This window comes from Marmota marmota, unplaced genomic scaffold (assembly GCF_001458135.2).
Source record: "Marmota marmota marmota unplaced genomic scaffold, marMar, whole genome shotgun sequence".
NCBI lineage: Eukaryota > Metazoa > Chordata > Mammalia > Rodentia > Sciuridae > Marmota > Marmota marmota.
Window position 1 is genome coordinate 3,794,328 of NW_025999896.1, and position 19,213 is coordinate 3,813,540.

The window sequence follows — 19,213 nt, forward strand, 5'->3', positions numbered from 1 at the left end:
CCTTAGAATCTAGATGGGAGGACCTCACCCAACATGAGAGATTTGGGAAAAAGATCCAAAGAACAGGAGCCTTAGTCTCAGTCATACAGGAAGATGGGCATTGTTTAGATACATGGACATCTTCTTCCAGGAAAAAAAAAAAAACATATAAAAATAAGATGAAATTTGTTAAACATAATATTTTTTATGCAACTTTTTATTTTTTTGCAGGGTTGGGAGTGAAACCTAGCACCTCATACATACTACAGGCAAGAACTCTACCAATGAATCATACCCCTAGACCTCAAATATTTTACTTTTAGTTTTTTGCATTTCTGGGGATCAAGCTCAGGGCCCCCAGCACATTAACATGTGTTAACAAACACTCTACTGCTGACCTCTACCCAGCCCGCCAGAATAATATTTTTTTTAAATGTTAATATTCCATTAAAGAATTATTTGAACCTGAGCTGACTTACTGAAAAACTATTTGGTGCTCAAAAGGGGAAATTTATATTTTATCAGAAATTAATACATGTGGGGCATCTCATCCCTTCATAATGCCATATAATTTCTGCTAGTCCCAGACACACCTTTCTCACTTTTAAAGAATTTCATATAATTAAGTGTACCTTTCCCCCCCACAGCCTCGCCAACACTTGTGTTTGTATTCTTATGACTGCCATTCTGACCGGAGTGAGATGAAATCTTAGAGTAGTTTTATTTTCACTTCTCTAATTGCTAGAGATGATGAATATTTTTTCATATGTTTGTTGATCACTTGCATTTCTTCTTCTGTGAAGTGTCAGTTCAATTCCTTTGCCCATTTAGAGATTGGTCATTGGGGGGCATGTCTTTGGGGCATATATTTTTTTCTGGATGAGTAGAATGTTCTCTCTCTCTCTCTCTCTCTCTCCCCCCCCCTTCCTGGTGCCATGTTCTGAGCTGCTTTCTTCCTCCACACCCTTCCACTACGATGTCCTGCCTCACCTGGAGCTCAGAGCAATCGAGTTGGCCAAGTATGGACTAAGACCTCTGAAACTGTGAGCCCCAAAATTAATTTTTCCTGTCTTTTGATCACAGTGTCCCAAAAGCAGACCAAAACAGGAAGCATTTAGTAAAGATTTAATAATCCTAAATGTGTATGCACCCAAAAACAGAGCATCCAAAATATATAAGAGCAAAACTAGTAGAACTAAAAAAGGAAGGAGACTAATCCACAATTATGACTGGAGATCTTCATATATCCTGGAGATGAGTGCTCTAGCTATCCCACTCTTTGGTTTATACCCAAAGGATTTTTAAGATCACCATACTACAGTGACACAGCCACATCAATGTTTATAGCAGCTCAATTCACAATTGCAAAACTATGGAACCAATTAAGATGTCCTTCAACAGATGAATGGATAAAGAAAATGTGGTACATATATACAATGGAATATTACTCCGCCTTAAAGAAGAATGGAATTATGGCATTTGTAGGTAATGGATGGAATTATGGCATTTGTAGGTAATGGATGGAGTACATCATGCTAAGTAAAATATGCCAGTCTCCAAAATCCAAAAGCCAAATGTTTTCTCTGATAAAGGGATGCTGATCCATAGTGGGGTAGGGTGATAGGGTTTGTGTAGAGGGGATTGAGGGGAGGGTTGGGGCTGTGGGGATGGAAAGGATGGTAGAATGAAACAGAAATTATTATTGCACCATGTACAGACAGAAGAATGAGAAGTTGTGCTCCCTTTGTATACAGTATGTATACAAATGTCAAAATGCATTCTACTGTGTAACAAAGAAACAAAGAAAGAAAGAAAGAATTCCATATAAAAAACATACATCCATAAGAGGATAGAATCTATAGCAATTGTTCAAAACTTGAGTTTATGAGAATCCCTTAAGAGAGTGAAATTACAGTCACATGAATCCCTACCTCTGACTGACTCAAACTTAAAAAGAGGTCTGGTGTTTCATTAAGGCTCCTCATGTGACTTCTCTGTGTAGTCAGTTTTGGGGTTCACTGAATCTGAAAAAAGGGAAAAGTATGACAATAGAAAGCACCAATATTTTGAAAATTTTAAGTTTCATAACTGCAGCTTTATAACTTCATTTGCAAAACAGCAATAATTAACGTTCCCTTAGCATTTGTGGTTATTTGTTAGATGTCAAGCCAGATGTTATATCGTGTGCTTGTATTAGGTGCTTTCCCTAGTTCCTAAAGTGAATGTTTAGGTTCTTATTTATATATTATATATATAATATATAAATATTATATATAAATATAATATATAAATATTATATTATATATATATTACTTTTCAAATATGTGTGTTTAATGCTGTACATTTCTCTTGAAATAATGCTTTCATTTCATCCCAGAAATTTTAATTAGTTGTATTTTCATTTAGTTCAAAATATCTAAAATTTATTTATTTTAAGACTTAGTTTTTGATCCATGAGTCATTGTGAAGTTTGTGTTTAATTTCCAAATATTTGGGAATTTTCCAGTTCTTTGTATTATTGATTGATTAGTTGTTTAACACTCATTAGGTATTTCTGGTTTAATTTCATTGTCAACTGAGGACATATTTTGTATATCTGTTCTTTCAAAATGAGTTGCGTGTTTTATATCTTGAGAAAAGTGTGTATTATTCTGTTGTATGAAATACCCTATAAATATCAGTTAGATTAATTTGATAGCGCTATTCAAGTCATTGTACCCTTACTGATAATCTATCTACTAGAACTCTCATTTATTGCAGAGATATGAAGGATATGAAGATCTCCAGTCATAATTGTGGATTAGTCTCCTTCCTTTTTTAGTTCTACTAGTTTTGCTCTTATATATTTTGGATGCTCTGTTTTTGGGTGCATACACATTTAGGATTATTAAATCTTTACTAAATGCTTCCTGTTTTGGTCTGCTTTTGGGACACTGTGATCAAAAGACAGGAAAAATTAATTTTGGGGCTCACAGTTTCAGAGGTCTTAGTCCATACTTGGCCAACTCGATTGCTCTGAGCTCCAGGTGAGGCAGGACATCGTAGTGGAAGGGTGTGGAGGAAGAAAGCAGCTCAGAACATGGCACCAGGAAGGGGGGGGGAGAGAGAGAGAGAGAGAGAGAGAACATTCTACTCATCCAGAAAAAAATATATGCCCCAAAGACATGCCCCCCAATGACCAATCTCTAGCCACACCCTACCTGCCTATGTCCGTCACCCAGTTAATCCCTATTAGTGCATTAACACACTAATTCGATGAAGACTCTTATAACCAATCAGTTCACCTCTGAACCCTATTGCATTGACTCACACATGAGCTTTTGGAGGACACCTAGTATCTAAATCATAATACTTCCTTTATCACTATATAATCTCCCTTTATTCCTGATAATCTTCTAAATTCTGAAGTCTTTATCTAAAAGTAGCATGGTTATGCCAGCTTTCTTTTAATTCATGTGGGCTTGCTGCATGTTTTTTCTATCCATTTGCTTGTTAGTCATGCGAGTTTTGTATTTAAAGGGTCGTTTCTTGTGTTTTAGCCACTCTGACAATGCTTGTCTTTTAATGTGTTTAAAGCCTTCACGTTTAAAATGTTTCTTGATACAGTTGAATGGAGACCTACTAATCTACCTCCACCATCAAAATAGCCCTATACCACCTGCCATATTATAACAGTGTTATAATAATAATTTGTGCATCTCATTCTTTATAGTTTAGCTGTTGGTTTACTTTTCCATGGACTATAGTCACCAATACATTTACTATTATTGTTTTTATCAGTTATAGGTTAATAAAGAATTTAAAAAGGGAAACATTTTGTTCTACCTTCTCGGTCCTTTCTCCTGGGCTCTTTCTTTCTTAATGTGGATATGGATGATTTTAATATATTCATTTTGCCTTTGGGTTTCTGAAGTTTCAATATAATATGCCTAAGTGTAGATATTTAAAAAATTTATCCCGGTTGGTCTTCTCTGAGCTTCTTGGATGTGTAGTTCGGTGTGGGTCATTAATTTTTTAAAAAAATCTTTAGCCATTATTACTTCAAATATTTCTTTTGCTCTGTTAATTCTTCCTTTTCCTTCTAATATTCCTATTGCATGCATATTACATCTGTTGAAATCGTCTGAACATTCCATTCTTTTTCTTTTTTAAATTTTTTTTCTGAACATTCCATTCTTTTTCTTTTTTAATTTTTTTTTTCATTTTTGTATTTTGGTTTGGTAAATTTCTCTCAACTTATCTTCAGGTTCATGAATTCCATTTTTATCCATGTTAATAGAAAAAAATTACTGAATAGATCATCAAAAATATTCTTCATTTCTGTTATATTGTTCTTGGTTTCTACCATTTACTTTATTTATTTTTTTAAATTATTATTATTTTTTAGTTGTAGGTGGACACAATACCTTTGTTTATTTTTATGTGGTGCTGAGGATCCAACCCAGTGCCTCACACATGCTAGGTGAGTGCTCTACCACTGAGCCACAACCCCAACCCCTACATTTACTTTTTATTCTTTCTTAGAGTTGTACCCTTCTGCTTATATGACTCATCTGTTCTTTTTTTTTAGATATGCATGACAGTAGGGTATATTTTGAATGGTGCAACCCATTACAATTTTGATCCCATTCTTGTGGTTGAACATGATGTGGAGCTATACTGGTCATGTATTCATATATGAGTATAGGAAAGTTATATATTGAATGCTTTGAATTTTTCCATTAAAAGCCTTAACATATGAATATAAAATAACATATATAAAATATAAAATATTTTATATAACATATAAAATAATTATGAATCATAATTATTTTAAATTTTCTGTGTGTTAATTCTGGGATTTTGTGTGTTAATGATTTCTTCACATCTTCAGAATGTGTTTTTTGTCTTGTTTTAGCAAGCCTCAAAATTTTTCCTTTAGGTGAAAGGCAGAAAATGACATGCTACACTTGTAATTCCAGCGACGGGAGACTGAAGTAGGAGTATTGCAAGTTCGAGGCCAGCTTCAGCAACTCAGTGAAGTTCTAAGCAACTTAGTGCGATCTTGACTCAAAAAATAAATAAATAAATAAAATAAAAAGGGACTTGGGATGCAGCTCCATAGTAAAGTGCCCCTGAATTCAATTCCCAGTACCAAAGGAAAAAAAAGAAAGAGAATTACATACTCAGTAATAGGAACTGAGGTAAATAGGCCTTTCATGTGAGAGTTTGTGTTTATCTGGTTCAGAGTCAGCTTGTAGTTATAGACAATAGACTTCACATTCCTCCATTGCTTCCCCTGTTTTTAGTTACTCTGTTATGTTTGGGTTTCCCTAAGAACTCCTCCTCACATAGCTCTTTCAGCTGTAATATGATGTCATTGACCAGAGCCTTGATGTAGGAGTAAGTCATGGGGGTGTGGAAGTATTCTATAATCCCATGAGTAGATCTCAGTTTTCAATGGGTTTGTGTCCCTGGGCTATGGCTTTTAAAGTTTTGTGAGTTTTTTTCTTTCTTCTTCTTCTTCTTCCTTTTCTTTCTTTTTTTTTTTTTGTACTGGGGATTAAACCCAGGGGGGCACTTAACCGCCCACGGAGACACACCCCAGCTCTTTTAATTTTTATTTTTTATTTAGAGACAGGGTCTCACTGAGTTGCTTAGGGTCTCGCAAAGTTGCTGAGGCTGGCTTTGAACTTGCTGTCCTTCTCCCTCAGATTATAGTTGTGTACCACCACACCTGGTGTGTGTGTGTGTGTGTGTGTGTGTGTGTGTGTTTTGTTGTTGTTGGTTTTTGTTTTTTAGCTTTTTTTCCTTCTCTCTTTTTCCTTTTAGGTGGGAGAAGAAGACTAGAGGATATGCAGCTGGAGAAATACCCCTTTCTCAAGGAGGATAAGGCTCTGGGACAGACTTTCCTCTGGGTGGCTTGTGTTGTAGAGAAAGCTTTTGGTGCATCTCATGCTCATCACACTGCTAGAGCCATAAGAGGATTTAAAAAAAAAAATCTCTTTGTTGTGAGTACCTGGTGAAATTTCTGGAGATAAAACCAGAAAAATGTGCTCCCCACCCACAGATGACAGCCTCCAGGAATTTCTCACTCTTAAGCCAGTTCCCAACCTTCAGCCATTCATGCAGATGGTCATCCAGTATCTCTACCAGCTCTGTTAGTCTCTGCCAGCTTCTGCTCTGGGTAAGCAGATCCCAGTGACTTCTTTCTTCTGTTTATTCCCATTTGGACAGTTGGCGATCTCCAAGAAGTGCCTTCGAATTCACAATCTATTCGGCGATTTCTTATTGCAAGGATGGGAATGCTGATTTCTAAGTTCTTTACCCTTTGGAGCTGAAACCAAAGCCACCTCATTCATATTTTAAAATATAAATTGATAGACCCAGGAAGTAGCCATTCTGGGTAGACTTAGAAACTGAAGATCAGTGTAGTTAACTGACTTTCCCAAGTTCTGATGGTTAGTAAGCTGGGACCAGGGTACTTCAGCCTCATTCTTCTCCTTCTCTATTCCACGGGTCACATTTCCTCCTGCAAATCTTCACATATAAATGGAAGAAATTATGTCATGTGGTTCAGTTTGCTATCCAGAGCAATCTAGCTACATATAAATTATTTCTGGGTCTGCTTTTAGTAGGTAAAAGATAGATAGTCAGACACAGATGGTGGGGGTGGAGGTAAGATAGAGAGAGGAGGATGAGGAGGGGTAAAGGAAGAAGAAAACTTTAACCCTTATACATAGACTTTCTAGTCTGTGGGCCTAAGAAAGATTCTATTCTCTGTCTTTTCCAATTTACATTAATCTTATGTTTGAGAGAGATTTTTCTGATTACTTTGCTGACACCACATTTTCCCTGGATTCACCGTACTTTCAGGAGCTGGAGGTGGGAGGGGAGAGGAAAGAGAAGGTGATGTCATCTGATTCTTTTCCTCCACTTCTTACTAGCTATGTCTGACCTTGGGCCAGTAGCCAAACTCTTCTGAGACACCTATTCTCCTCAATAAGATAATTCAACTTTCTTTTGTAAGAATCAAGGATTTTAGGTAAATATGTGATACATGTATTAAAACTTATTGTTGTTACTTATTGTTATTAGCTAATATTAACATTCTAGGCCTTACCTTTGTACAGTTTCTGGTGGACACATCTCTGCAAGAATAACCTCCTTCATGCAAATGTGATCCCGAGGACACCTTATTTATCCCCCTCATCTACCAACTCCGACCCTTCCATTTTTAAATCCTCTGGTAAATGAGGACTTTTCAAATTGATTACTGTATGAGCCTGCTAGGGCTGTAATCACAAAATTTGACACCTGGGTAGTTTATACAATAGAAGTTTATTTTCTCACAGTTCTGGAGGTTGGAAATTTGAAATCAAGTTGGAGATCAGCCCTGTTAGCAGGGTGGGTTCTTCCTGAGCATTATGAGGGGAAGATCTGCCCCAGGTCTTTCTCCTGGACTTGTGTGTCCTCACATGGTGTCTTCTCTCTATGCAGATTTTTTTTTTTTTTAAAGAGGCATGGTCTATATTGGGTTAGGGTGAACCTCAATGACCTCCTTTTAACTTTAATACCTTTGGACCTGTCTCCCAATTAGGTCACATTCTAAGATAAGCAGAGTTAGGACTTCAAAAAAAGAATTTTTTTGGAGGGGGACACAATTCAACCTCTAACAATGACCTTGCTACTATTTCCTCTGTGCTACGACTGCCCATTTTTCTTTCTGTCAGTGCTTCTTAGTTTGAGAGCTCTCCACATCCCCTGTAAGACTCTATCACTTGCTCCACACACCTTTCCCATTTTAGAAGTTTCGTTCCATTTAGTCCCTGCCTTTGGGTTGTCATTCCCTTTCCTACTCTTTCTTGATCCACGGAGGGGAAATTTTGTCACTCGCTGGCTGTTCTTGTGCTCTTGCTGTGTTTGTCTTGGCTTTTGAACAAATTCCAAAAATAATCCTTGCAACCTGTAATTTTTATCTCCACGTTGTCTTTTGTTGTGCTGTGCATTGCTGGAACCGTGACAGAATTCTCAGAGTAATTCCAAATCAGCATATATTCACGACAGCTTCATAAAGCTTATTTTATCCTTAGGTAGATGCATCTGAAACTTTGCCTCTCTCTCAGTTCTCATAGCTTTCAGCTTTAGAGCTAAAGCCACTTTGGGAGATGACATGGAATTCATGGATGAAATTGGCTTTGGGAAGCTTTCTTTTGTATTTGCATTGAATTCATTTCAATCCAGCCAATATGTTTTGAGCACCTTCGATGCTTTAAATCCTGGGCATCAAGTAATTCCAGAAGCTCTTGGTCTAGAAGAGAGACACAAATACTGTGATAAGTGATATTCAAATAGTGGATATAAAATGCTATGGGAGCTCCTGTTGTTAAGTTTTAGATTTTATCTCATTTTGGAGATTACTTTAGTGCTTTTAGATTTTCAAGTTTTATCATGGCTGTTGGCCTATGGTATCAGTGATTTGACTTGACTTCATGGTTTTCTAGTGTTCTTAAGATGTATATAAAAATCCTCCATGTGGACTATAGGGGCTTCTGCAACCTGATCCCTGAGCTTGGGTGATCTTATTCCTAGGATGATGTTTCCCTGCAATACAGATGGTCTTTCCATGAGTCAAGGCTGAATGTGCATTACTCAGTTCAGGACCTAAACACGGGCTGTTTTCCTGAAATTGCTTGTTCACCTCTCTTGGTCAACACCTATGCTTCCTCTGGCCTCAAGAATAAAATCCACTTACTCCAAAGAGACTCTGCTATATTCCTCTCTGCCCACCTCAATTAATTCCTCTGAATTATTTTCTTAGTCACTCTGTACATTTTTTCCACACTACTTTCAATGCTCTGTGTCTAGTTATATGTGTGACTAGTTCTTTAATGTCTATGACCTTCACTGGATTACAAGATCCCCAGGGCTAGAGAAGTCTCTTTCTTTGGCTCATCCTTCTGTGTCCAGTATGGAGTCCAAGACAAAATGGGATCTGTTGTAATCTCTGCTTTTACTTTATCATGTCCTTCCTCATATTCTCTGCTTACACCCAAATCTCTTGCTTTGTGCCATAGTCACATCCTAAGAGCTCAGTACTCACAGCTTTCCTAAGTTCTCATAGCTTTCACATCCTAAGATCACTTGATCTTCTACTTGTGCGGCTCAAGATGTATTTTCCAAACCCCGTTCACTGGACATAAGTGACGAAATGAGTTCCTGTGCTGATATTTGTATTTTTCCTACTTTTCAGAAATATATACTCTACTGAGATAAACAAGAAAAATCATCTGAAATTAAGCTAACTCTTTGTAGGCATTATGCCTACAATAAGACAATGAGAAAATGATAGTACCTGTTTGGGATGACCTAGACTCCCCTCAGAAAGCAGATTTCATTTCATGCAAATTCTAAAAACTTATTGGTGTCTGTTTAGAGTGTTCTTGTGAAGATTCTGCATGAGATTCTGTCTGCCTCATAGTGGAAAAAAAGTGCCGTGGTTGATTAGCAATATCTATTTTGGATTTAGAGTTAGAGGCAGAACACATACTGCCCTTATCCTTACACGAGGACTAGAAGCTGGGCTAACTTACCAGATTCAGGAAGTGAAAACTATGCTCAGTATTTTCAGCAGATATTGAGTGAAGTGGATCCCTATTCCCATTCTTTTAAATTATGTATAATTTACAAATAGTAAAATCCACACTCTGTAAGTTAGAATTCTGGGAGTTTTCATGAATATATACAGTTGTGTAACCACCACACAATCTAGATATAGGAGAGTTCTTTTGCTCTCCCAATTATCCCATGCCCTTGTGTACCCATTTTCTTCCCTCAGCCCTTGATAACCACGAATTTGTTTTCTAACCTTATAGTTTGCTTTTGCAAGAATGTCATATAAATGGAATAAAAAACTATGTAGCCTTTTGAGTCTGTCTTCTTTCATTTAACACAGTGAATTTGACAGTCGTCTATATTATTGTGTGTGTATAAGGATAAGGGCTGTATGTGTTCTGCCTCTTGCCTTCATCAAGAAATCAATGAAATAGATTTTTATGTATCTACTTGCTATAATTTATATCTTGAATGCTCCCTAAAGACCCAGGTGTTAAAGGCTTGGTCCTCAGGGTAGTACTACCAGGAGATAGTAGGACCTTTAAGAGGTGGAGCCTAGTAGGAGGTCTTAAAAGGCCTTGCGTTTTCTTCCTTTCTTACCTTTTGCTTCTCAGCTATGAGGTGAGCAGTTTTGTTCTGACATACGCTCCTGCTATCATGCATTCCTCACCACAGACCCCCAAAGGAATAGGGCCAATAGATTATGAACTGGACCTGCAAAATGGTGAGGCTAAACAAACTTTCTCTTTATAACATTATCTCAGGGATTTTGTTGAAGTAACAGAAAGCTGACTAACATACTACTGGAAATGATTGTTGTATATATTGAAATTATAATTGCTAATATGCTTATAAATACAAAGAAATACATGCAAGCCTGGTCTTTTCCCCTTCTGAATGTCTGCCTGTCTATCTACCAATCATCTATCTATCTATCTATCTATCTATATCTCAAATTAAGTTATAAAACAAATTCTAACTAAGACGAGACATAGTGCATTCTAAAGGTGTTCAGAGGATGAAGAGGTTTTTGCTCACAGTCAGGGGTTGGTGGCATTTGAGGAAACCTTGAGAAGCAGTTAAGACATCCCTTTAGGAAATGTTGAGCATCCCTTGAAAACTTTCTAAGTGTTCTCTTTTGCTTTTGAGGTGTTCATCAAACCTTTCTCATTTCCAGCCCAACCTTATGCCATGCACAAGTAGGAAATGGAATGGTTGGGGGCAGTGAGGTTTTATATTCTTTTCACTGTAGCAAATGTAGATTAACCATATGCTAGTTGTAAGATTCTATGCAATGTGCTCTGGGGAATACTGAGGTGAAGAAGACATGGTTTTACCACTTTATTACTTACTTGTTTATGTCAGGCTTCCCTTTATTCTATCCTGATGTTTCCCTTTTCTCCTTTCCTATTTTGTTTCATAAAGAATTTGAGTCAGTCTCTAAAACTCCATGGAAAATAAATCATTGGAGCAAAGAGATATTATGGACAGGATACCAATTCAGGAGTAAATTTACCTACCTCTCAGGAATGGGTGCTAAATTATTTAGAGATGGACTACAGATTGGGATGTGCATTTTCAGAAGATGAAAGTAAGTAGGGAAACATAATCAGTTAAAAGATCCATGTTGTCCATAAGATAAAGGCAGCCTAGCTGTTTAAGGTTTTCATCTTGCTGAGCTGAGAAAAATTTCTCCCTTGGGTCTTTGTAAAGAAAACACTTTTGATTCAGAGAATAACATCCTGGACTCCATCCCAGCAATAAATTCAAGAGGAAAGTTTGCTGTGTGGCTTCTTGCAGCATCCCTCAATGCAAGCCAATATCAGAACAGCAAAGTTCAATTCTGTCAAGTAAATTTGACAACAATCAGAATGATGCCATCCAGATATGCAGCTCTCTGATGGTATGATTTGATCCAAGGGTAAAATTCATCATTTTTAGAGAATAGATGAATAGCATGTCCTTCAGACAATCCTCCATAAATATCTATTCTCATAAGTGGAGTTTTGATAGGATTTGGACAACAGAGAGTTATCTGACAAGTAACTAGAATACATCTATTCACGGTTTCCACTAGGGGCCGATACACATATTTTGACAACGGATCAGACAGAAGGTAGGATGGGATTGTTTATTAAAAATCACAAAGACTATATAAGATGTGTTTGAACAAAGGTTAGTTTTCCTTAGTATCAAGGAAATATGCTAGACCTTTAAACATACTCTGTCATTTCAACCTTCTATACTATCCTTCTATTGTAACTTCTATTTTATTCCCAGTTGACAGAGAAGCAAACTATCATTTAGAGGAGTTTAGTGATTTGCTCAGGTTATAAACTTGTAAGTAATAGAGCCAGGTTTCAAAGACTAGGTATCTTTAGACTCCTAAACTGCAAAAATCTTTTACTTTTATTTGTTTGAAATATTTTTAACATAAAAATATAAGGTATAATATATTGAACATTTATGGTCTCAAACCTAGCTTATGTTATAAACTATTAGGAGTAAAGTTTATACCCAAATACATTCTTCCCTGATCTCATTCTCTTCTTCCAAAGCCCCTGTTCCTGAAATTGTATTCATTCATGTGTTTACTTTCTGTTAATATAAAAAATACCTTTGATAATTAACTCATAAAGAGTAAAGATATACTTTGGTTCATGGTTTGGGAGATTCCAGTACATATTTGGTTCCATGGCTTTGGGCCTGTGGGAAAGACAGTACATCATGGTGGGGACATGTGGCAGGGTCACCTCATTATCCAGGAAGCCAAAGAAAACAAGGAAATTTCCTAAATTTGCTGCAAGGGCATGCTCCCAATGACCTAAGAGCCTTCCATTAGGCCCCGCCTCCTATGAGCACTATCTGGGGACCAGGTCTTTAAGAAGTGGGACCTTTGGGGAGATGTTCAAGTACCAAATCATAGCAATTTTCATGACCATTTTTTATATTTATCTATCTCTATGCCCATATCCTGAGACTATTTGTGAGGTTGAATTTAAAGATGGTAAACTAATTAATCTGGTGGAGGAAATTTCAAGGCACCTCAGCATTCAGGCAGTGGCATGAATATTGCTGGTGGCTTTTAGCCAAGTTTACTATAAGAGTCAGGAGCACAAAGCTGAGCCGAAAGATTTTTTAAAAATTGCAGTTCGGCCAGAAAAGTGGCAGTGAAACTCAGGCTAAGGAAGTTGTGTTTGTTAAAGAGATGTTATGAACTGAACAAAGAGACAATAGGAAAGATGGCTTGAGGGCATTTTAGGGATTGGCAATATCACACCCATCTCAGGTTCAAGGTTAAAAGTAAAAATTCCTTTGAGTAGAGACCCTGGGGGCACCATGCTTGCACAAGGGTACCTAGGAAGTTTTTTCCCTGTGCTCACCCACCTGGGCACTCAGAGGCTGCTGCAGCTGTGGCCCTAGAAGGCTTGGCTACTGCTCAAGAGGGTGGCAGACCATGGCATCAACCATATGATCCTGGTTCTGCAGGATGGCAGGATGGTGGAGTTAGGGATTCATGGAGACTTCCATCAAGATTTCAAGGGAAGGCCTGGGAAGGCCGGCAAAGTGTTGTAGCATTGGAGTCCCTGTGGGCTGTCCCTGTTGGAGCAATATGTGAAGATGGCGAGAGGGAAGCTGAAGCTTTAGGAGAGACTCCTGAGATTAAGATATATCAGTAATAGGGTGTCTGCTAAGGAAAGCTGCAGGAATTAAAAAGAAACAAGCTAAGAGAGAGGCTGCACGGTCTGCAACCAACATGGCCACAGGGGCAGGGCTACACAAGTCCTTTGGAGAGAACCTCACAATGCCCTGTGCCCCAGATGCTGGATGTGGAGCTACAGGAAGGACTTGTTTGCCCAGTTGCATTTCAGTCTTACTCTGGTCCCATTCCTTCTTTCTTTGTTCCTCTTTCTCCCTTTTGGAATGGGAATATTTACTCTGTGCCATTATATGTTGAATATATGCAACTTGCTTTTGTTTTTTACAGGGGATCACCCTGAGAATTTCCCTTGAATCCCAGGAGAGACTTTGGACTTGGACTTTTGGGTCATGCTAAAACCCAAAACTATGAGGACTCTTGGAAATGGACTAAGTGTATTTTGAATTGTAAGATGGACATGAACTTTCAGAGGCTGGGGGCAGAATTTTATAGTTCGGATATGTGGGGTCCTGCAAAATCTCATGTGTGACAATGCAAGGATTTTCAGGGGTGAAATGATTGTGTTACCTAGTTGGTAGATTAGTTCATTAACATAGGTTAATGGGGCAGTAACTGCAGTCAGGTAGAGTGTGGCTGAAGGTGACATGCTTTTGGGGTTTTTTATTTTGTTCCGGGTGAGCAGAGCTCTCTCTGTTCCTGTTTGCCATATCTTGAGCTAGTTTCCTCCTTCACACATTGTCTGTCATGCTGTTCTGCCTCCCATTGGATCCAGAGCAAATAGGGTCAGCTGTTTGTTGACTGAGATCTCTGAAATTATAAGCCCCCAATAAACTTTTCTTCCTCTACAGTTTTTTTCTTCCTTATCAGTTTTTTTTTTTCCTTAATAGAGACGAAAAAGCTAACTAAAACATGGGATGGAAGAAAAAATTTTCAACTCATATATCTGATGGAGAATTGATACACAGAATATAAATAGCTCCTATAATTCATTAACAGCAAAAGGAGAAGAAAATCCTTCAAATAATCTTGTCTTCAACAAATGGTGCTGGGAAAACTGGAAATCCATAGGCAGCAAAATGAAAATAAACCCCTAGCTCTCATCATGCACAAAACTCAACTCAAAGTGGATCAAGGACCTAGGAATTAGTCCAGAGACTCTGTGCCTAATCGAGGAAAAAGTGGGCTCAAATCTTCATCATGTTGGATTAGGCCCCGACTTCCTTAACAAGACTCCTAAAGTGCAAGAAATAATATCAAGAATTAATAAATGGGTTGGACCCAAACTAAAAAGATTCTTCTCAGCAAAAGAATCAATGAGGTGAAAAGAGAGCCTACATTTTGGGAGCAAATTTTTGCCACATGCACATCAGATAGAGCACTAATCTTCTTCAGGACATATAAAGGATTCCAAAAACTTTACACCAAAATAATAATAATAATAATAATAATAACAACAACAACATCAACCCAGTCAATAAATGGGCTAAGGAGCTGAACAGATAGTTCTTAGAAGAAAATATAAACTCGATCAACAAATATATGAAGAAATATTTAACATCTCTAGTAATTAGAGAAATGCAAATCAAAACTACTCTAAGATTTCATCTCACTCCAGTCAGAATGGCAGTTATCAAGAATATAAACAACAAAAAATGTTAGTGAGGATGTGGGAAAAAAGGCACACTCATACATTGCTGGTGGGATTGCAAATTGGTGTAACCAATCTGGAAAGTATGGAGATTCCTTAGAAAACTTGGAATGGAACCACCATTTGACCCAGCTATCTCACTCCTCGGTCTATACCCAAAGGACTTAAAATCAGCATACTATACTAATGCAGCCACATCAAAGTTCACAATAGCTAAAATGTGAAAGCAACCTAGATGCCCTTCAATAGATGAATGGATAAAGAAACTAGGGTAACTAGGTTATATAAACATAATGGAATATTACTCAGCATTAAAAGAGAATCAAATTATGGTATTTGCAGGTAAATGGATAGAGTTGGAGAATATCATGCTAAGCAAAGTAAACCAATCAAAAAAACAAAAAACAAAACAAAGAATGAATGTTTTCTCTGATAAAATGGCTGCTGATTCATAACAGAGGTGGGGCATGAGAAAAATGAAGGAACTTTGATTGATCCCAAAAGGGAGGCAAGGATGGGGAGGGAACATGGGGCCAGGAAAGATGGTGGAATAAGATGGACATCAATACCCTAGGTACATGTATGACTGCCCATATGGTGTGATGCTATATCATGAACAACAAGAGAAATGAAAAGTTGTGCTGCAATTGTGTACAATGAATCAAAATGCAATCTGCTGTCATATATGCCTAAATACATAAATCAATTTAAAAAAGAAAGAGTTAAAAGACTTGAATACACATTCCTCCATAGAAGATATACAAGTGATCAACAAACACATGAAAGGATGCAGATCACTAATTCTTAGAAAATGCAAATCAGAACTGCAATAAGATACTACTTACATCCCCTAACATAACTGTTATTTTTTTTTAAAGCAGATAATAAGTGTTGGTGAGGATGTGGCAAAATTAGAACCCATGTGCATTTCTTGTGGGCATATAAAATGCTGTAGCATGGAAAATGGTGTGGTGATTTTTCAAATAGTGAAAAAACAATTGCTATGTGATTCAGTGATTTTGCTTCTGAGTATATTGCCCAAAAAACTGAAAGCAGGGACTTGAATAGATACTTATACCTACATACATGTCCATAGCATTATTTATAGTAGCTAAAAGGTAAAAGCAACCCAAATGTCTAGTGTCACATAAATGGATAAACAAAATATAGTGGCTATTATGTACAATTTATATTATTCAGCATTAAAAAGGAAAGTAATTCTGACATCTTCAACATGAATGAAAATTGAAGACATTATGGTAAGTGAAATATAGGTCTCAAATAGTAGATATAAATTGTATACTATGAGATACTTAGATTAGTCATAGTCATAGGGATAGGAAGTAGGATGTAGGTCACCAGGGGCTGAGGACAGCATGGAAGGTTATTGTTTAAGGAGTGAAGGGGGTCATCTAGGTAAGATTAAAAAGTTCTGGGGATGGATGGTGGTGATAGTTGCACAACAATGTGAATGCACTTAGTGCCACTGAGCTGCACCCTTAATAATGGTGCATCTTATGTATATTTATCAAGATAAAAGTATATTTTCTTAAAAAACAAGGACCAAGCCCTTAGATATGAAAATAATATTGTTTTATAATCGATTTCCTTTTAAAAATATAGTTTGCTATCATGTTGACTTTTAAGTAATTCTTATGATCTAGAAATATCCTTAATTTAAAAAAATCAGGTAGTCGTCTAGAATTATGTTTCCTTTTTTATGAATGAAATACTTTCCAAAGAATAACACTTCTATTGCCAATAAAAAGACAAGTTCCTTTCTTATGCTCCACCAGTGGCTCAAAATCGTGTCATAATTTAGTTTGCTTCATAGCTGATCCTTGATTCTCTGGTTTGTGTTTTTGAAATTAAGTATGTAGGTTAGTTATAGGATTTTGAATTTCATTAAAGAACAGTAAAGAAGATATTATAAAATATGTGTTAACAAAAAAAGGACAATGGACCTGATAAGGTTGTGAACTACTGCTCTAGGGTAGATGGTTGGGAATGGAATTTCTGATTATAGGATATGTACATTTTCAAATTTACTAAAAAGAGCCAAATAATTTTCTGTAGAAATTTTAAAAGTCATGCCATCATCGGCATTTTAGAGATTCTATATTTTTTCCATTTCATCACCAACACTTGTGATCATCATGCTTTTAAATTTATGCCAACCTAGACATACGATGTAAATTAGGTTCCAATGCTGTTTTTTTTAAAACTATGAATAATTTAGCCCCACTAATTGAATAATTTGCTGTTCATTAATTCACAAGCCCTAACGACTATATATATATCCAAATTTTTTACATGTGTAGATGGTTCTGGGCTTTCTATTTTGATTATTCTATGAAAATATCAATGTCTTAATCACCATAGATTTATAATAAATCTCCATAAAAGTATTCATTTTTTCACTATTAATATATACTCCCTCCAAAAGTGGTCTAATATTTAGCAATATAACCTTATGGTAAATCCTTAAGGATAAGTAGTTGTAAATTATATACACATATTTGAGTTTTAAATGTGAAGGCTGGAGGGAATCCAAATATATGGAAGCAAATCTGCCAAAGCTGATGAAAGCAATGAATATCAGACCTTTATTTTCTTTGTCTGCTGAGACCACCTATAGAAGTTGACATTGTAATAAGATCAACATTTAAAACTCTGAAGTTTATGCTTTGGTTGGTGGGCGGACATGCAGTCAACTTACTTATTCACATACATGAAAATGACAAAGTAAGGCATGCATATTTATTTTCAGTATTTGAAATTGCTAAGTGATCTTTCCAGAACCCATTCCTCATAATCGTGATGAGTGAGGTCCACTCATGGTGTCTCCTTGATATCACCATTCTAGTAAAGGTCACACATGGTCAGCAGTATCAATTGCTCTCTGGAAAGATAAATTATTATATTCGCTTCTCTCAAGCTGATACATTGCATGGTCCACGGCTTGGTGAACAGGACAGAAAGACCAAATTCATTCATTGTATCAATTGGCTTTGTGCAAGGTGCTACTTGAGAATGAAGGCCAGATCACACATCTGAGAAGATCATGTTCACCGCCATGTCTGGGGTAATGTACATGTGGAGACAAATTTGACCACAAACTACTCAATAAATGAAGGATCAAAAGACTTTTGTTTTACTCTTAGGAACACTTAAAGATGCTTTCCTACCTTCATCCAAAAAAGGTTTAAAATAAACTGTCATATCCCTTCCCCCCAAAAAAGTTGAGAGTGAAAAAAGTTAGGGTAATCCCTGCAACATTAGTGCAAGGATAGAGAAGAAGCCTTAAATGTGCATTAAAGATAGAAATGACCAACATGGAGCTTTTAAAGTGAGTGGCTTTAGACACCCACCCCTCATATTGAACAGGACATAGTCAACACAGTTCTGTGTCTTTATTGATCTCACAAGATACTTGGGCCTGGAAAGAAAGTAGATAACCTTCTTTCTCTGAAGTTGGGTGGAGAATGGAGTTTCTGATTCTTACCATGTATGATTCTTATAGTTGGGGGTAAGGAGAAGTGCTAGTGTTAAGTAATCCATTACCAGTGATTAAATTTGCCACCATTGGTACAATTATTGTAGCTTGTTGATGCCTAACCAGAGAGGTGATCTTGCTTGAAGAGAAAGAGAATGCTCATTTGACCCTTGAAAAACAAATGGATTACTTCTTTAGCAAGTTTTATACACATGGAGACTGTTGCAATCACAATAATGTACAACACCACTTTCCAGGTCTCAATGTGTTCCCTGAAATTCATACATTAAAACCCAGTCCCCAATGTGATGGTATTAGAAGGATTGGTTTTGAAAGGTGATTAGGTCATGAGGACTCCATTCTCATGAACTCAATTTGGCCCTTTATAAAAGAGACCCCTGGAGATGTTAGATAGCCTCTTCCACTGTGTATTGATGTGCTGAGATGTCCTCCCTAAACCAGGAAGCACTCTCTCACCAGATACCAGATCTTCTAACACCCTCACCTTGGACTTTCCAGTCTCCAGAAGACATTTTTGTGAGAAAGACATTTTTGTTATTTATATGCTACCAGTTTATGGTGTTTTTGTTATAATAGCACAATAGGACTAATGTACCCCTAAAATGGAGTACATATCTGGATCTTGGAGTATTTGGAATAAATTATGTTTCATAGTAATATATAAGATGTTTTATAGTAATATAGTAAGATTTCATCTCACTCCTGTCAGAATGGCCATCATCAAGAATACAGGCAACAATAAATGTTGGCGAGGATGTGGGGGAAAAGGTACACTCATACATTACTGGTGGGACTGCAAATTGGTCCAACCACT

The 19,213-nt window shown here is 36.9% G+C and overlaps 1 long non-coding RNA gene across 6 annotated transcripts in view; it reads left to right on the forward strand.

Annotated features, from left to right (window-relative positions):
* LOC125615035 overlaps positions 1-14,355 on the forward strand; it is a 105,935-nt gene extending 91,580 nt beyond the window's left edge. For 3 of the 6 annotated variants that reach the window (XR_007345601.1, XR_007345605.1, XR_007345602.1), the window contains 3 exons: positions 5,791-6,145; positions 13,562-13,680; positions 14,122-14,355. This is a non-coding gene — a long non-coding RNA (uncharacterized LOC125615035). The remainder of the gene's footprint in view (positions 1-5,790; positions 6,146-13,561; positions 13,681-14,121) is intronic. The other 3 variants (XR_007345606.1, XR_007345604.1, XR_007345603.1) reach the window with 2 other exon arrangements.
* The last annotated feature ends 4,858 nt before the right edge of the window (positions 14,356-19,213 follow it).